At 49.0% G+C, this 2,500-nt stretch overlaps 2 non-coding genes across 2 annotated transcripts in view; both read left to right on the top strand.

Moving 5' to 3' along the window:
- LOC143219973 (5.8S ribosomal RNA) overlaps nucleotides 1-35 on the top strand; it is a 155-nt gene extending 120 nt beyond the window's left edge. Inside the window, exon 1 of the ribosomal RNA XR_013011524.1 lies at nucleotides 1-35. This exon is cut by the window's left edge and continues 120 nt beyond it. This is a non-coding gene — a ribosomal RNA (5.8S ribosomal RNA).
- A 1,568-nt stretch (nucleotides 36-1,603) lies between these two features.
- The window catches only part of LOC143219976 (large subunit ribosomal RNA), a 4,002-nt gene continuing 3,105 nt past the window's right edge, over nucleotides 1,604-2,500 (top strand). The window contains exon 1 of the ribosomal RNA XR_013011525.1: nucleotides 1,604-2,500. This exon is cut by the window's right edge and continues 3,105 nt beyond it. This is a non-coding gene — a ribosomal RNA (large subunit ribosomal RNA).

The raw sequence follows: 2,500 nt of genomic DNA, 5'->3' as shown, positions 1-2,500 counted from the left end.
GATACAATTCCTGGACCACGCCTGGCTGAGGGTCGTTTACGTAACCATAAACTGCTTGCGTTGCTCTTGTAAGTCCCCGCCGTCGCTTACCTCTCCAAATATATTTTTGGAGGGCGCCAAAGAGCGTTTCGGAGTCGGGTTGCAAAGATGCTACGTACGAGCGAATGATGGGCGTTTCGTCGGCGTTTGTCGCGGTTCTGTGAAAATTGCCAATTTTTGCATTGCGTCTTATAAACACATACAAATATATATATATCTAGTTTCCACGAGAGGCGAAGTAGGGATTGGTATTTCTTACGTTCGGACTTGCGTGAGTGTTTTTACGGTGTCGTGAGTCGTATTGAAAATACGACCGCCCGTAAGGCACCGCTTCGACGAGGATCTCCAAATCTCTCACCTTCTCTGCGAAACGATTCGCCTTGCGGAAAGAAGCGTTTCCACTCATGAACATTTAACGCGCTCCCGACGTCGCCTGAAATGATGCGTATATACGAAAGAGGTATATTTACAAGAGTCTCGCGAGACTACAGAGATGGACACACAAATTATAAAAGAAAGAAAGAATACTGTGTGGCACACAGAGTGTGTGTGGTGTGGCAATGTTAAGCCCCAGGGAGAGAATATGCCTGTGCGTGGATGAGTTTCTTAACTCTACGTTATAATTGCCATACGGCGGAGGGTCGTCGTTGCCGGCGATTTCGACAAACACACATTCCTTTTCGAGTCTTCGAGGGAAGAGACGAAAGAGATCTCTCGTTCTATCGCGAACGCTTTGATGATCGATGGACAGCGGAGCAAAGCGCAGCAATGTGCGGGATGAGCACGTCGTACTTGATCGGGTCGGAATTATTCCCCGTCGTCGACGTGTCCTCGCTAATCTGTGCGATTGCCATTCCATCGCCACGTTCGCGTTGAATCGTATTGATGACGGCCTATGAGCGTCTTGAGATCTTACTCTCTTTCTCTCGTGTCTCTAATTTGGTTTTGCGTTTGATCGATGATAAATCGTTTCGTGCGCAACGTTTCTGTACCCCCGTGGTTTTTGGTTCAATTATATAGAAGTAGAGAGAAAAAGAAATCCCACCGGGTTATATGTATTATTATTTTTTTTTTTTAATAATATGTATACTCCTCTATTGGCGAGGCTTATTTCGAACTTGATTGTCACACGACGCAAAAGACACACTTGTGTGTTCACGCACGGAACAGCACCGCGGAGAGAGAAAAGGTATATCCAATGATGAAAACCTTTATGTCGGTCGCCCCATGTCTTTTCTTTTCTTCATTGTCGATTCGTGCGGAACCGCGCGATCTGTCGGTCGTCCAGTCCCCGAAAGTTCTTTTCGACGGACGTTAAAGTTAACCGGCCAGATCGTCTAGCGAGAGTTTCCGATCGACGAGAGATGAAGAAAGAATTATATTGACACTTTGGTGTGGCGCATAAGGCATATATCGGTTTTTTGTTTACCTTTTTCTCTCTTCTGTCGTGTAGTGTTGTTTCGTTTTCTTTTTTTTTCTTTTTTTTTTGTGCTTTGTACGTTTTCGCGAGTACTACTTTTACGCTCTTTCGGCCGAAACACACAAAATTTTGTATCACGTACGACGACCTCAGAGTAGGCGAGATTACCCGCTGAATTTAAGCATATTACTAAGCCGGAGGAAAAGAAACTAACAAGGATTTCCTTAGTAGCGGCGAGCGAACAGGAATTAGCCCAGCACTGAATCCCGCGGTTCTGCCGTTGGGAAATGTAGTGTTCAGGAGGGTCAATTTATCCCGAGACGTCGAACCGCGTCCAAGTCCATCTTGAATGGGGCCATTTACCCGTAGAGGGTGCCAGGCCCGTAGCGACTGGTACGCGTTTCGGGAGGACCTCTCCTTAGAGTCGGGTTGCTTGAGAGTGCAGCCCTAAGTGGGTGGTAAACTCCATCTAAGGCTAAATATGACCACGAGACCGATAGCGAACAAGTACCGTGAGGGAATGTTGAAAAGAACTTGAAGAGAGAGTTCAAGAGTACGTGAAACCGTTCAGGGGTAAACCTGAGAAACCCAAAAGATCGAATGGGGAGATTCATCGTCGACGAGGCTGGCTTCCGTTGGTGCGCAGATAGCCCGTAATGGGCCACTTCGGTGGTTCAGTGCGAGGGTACACCATCTTCGGCAAATGTTCCGGTCGCGTAGTCGTGCACTTCTCCCTTAGTAGAACGTCGCGACCCGTTGCGTGTCGGTCTACGGCTCGAGTTGTTGCCTGTCGTGTCGCCTTCGTGCGCACACGGCAGACGCTCGATCGCCTGGCCGGCTGCGTGACGGTACTCTGACGGTATCGGGCCGCAACCAATCCATTTTCGAATGTGTGTGCGTCAGGCCCGCCGCAAGCTCGGTTAGTTTGTCACCCGGATGGTACGGACCTAGCGCCGGCTCCGGGCCTAACCAGCTGTTAGCAGGCGGTGTCCTCGGACTGGCCAAGCTTTGAATACCGGTCAGCGACGCTACTGCTTTGGG

The sequence above is a fragment of the Lasioglossum baleicum genome, unplaced genomic scaffold, assembly GCF_051020765.1.
Source record: "Lasioglossum baleicum unplaced genomic scaffold, iyLasBale1 scaffold0112, whole genome shotgun sequence".
Classification (NCBI taxonomy): Eukaryota; Metazoa; Arthropoda; class Insecta; order Hymenoptera; family Halictidae; genus Lasioglossum; species Lasioglossum baleicum.
The sequence above is the reverse complement of the archived record's forward strand: the minus strand, read 5'-3'. Positions and strand labels throughout refer to the sequence as shown.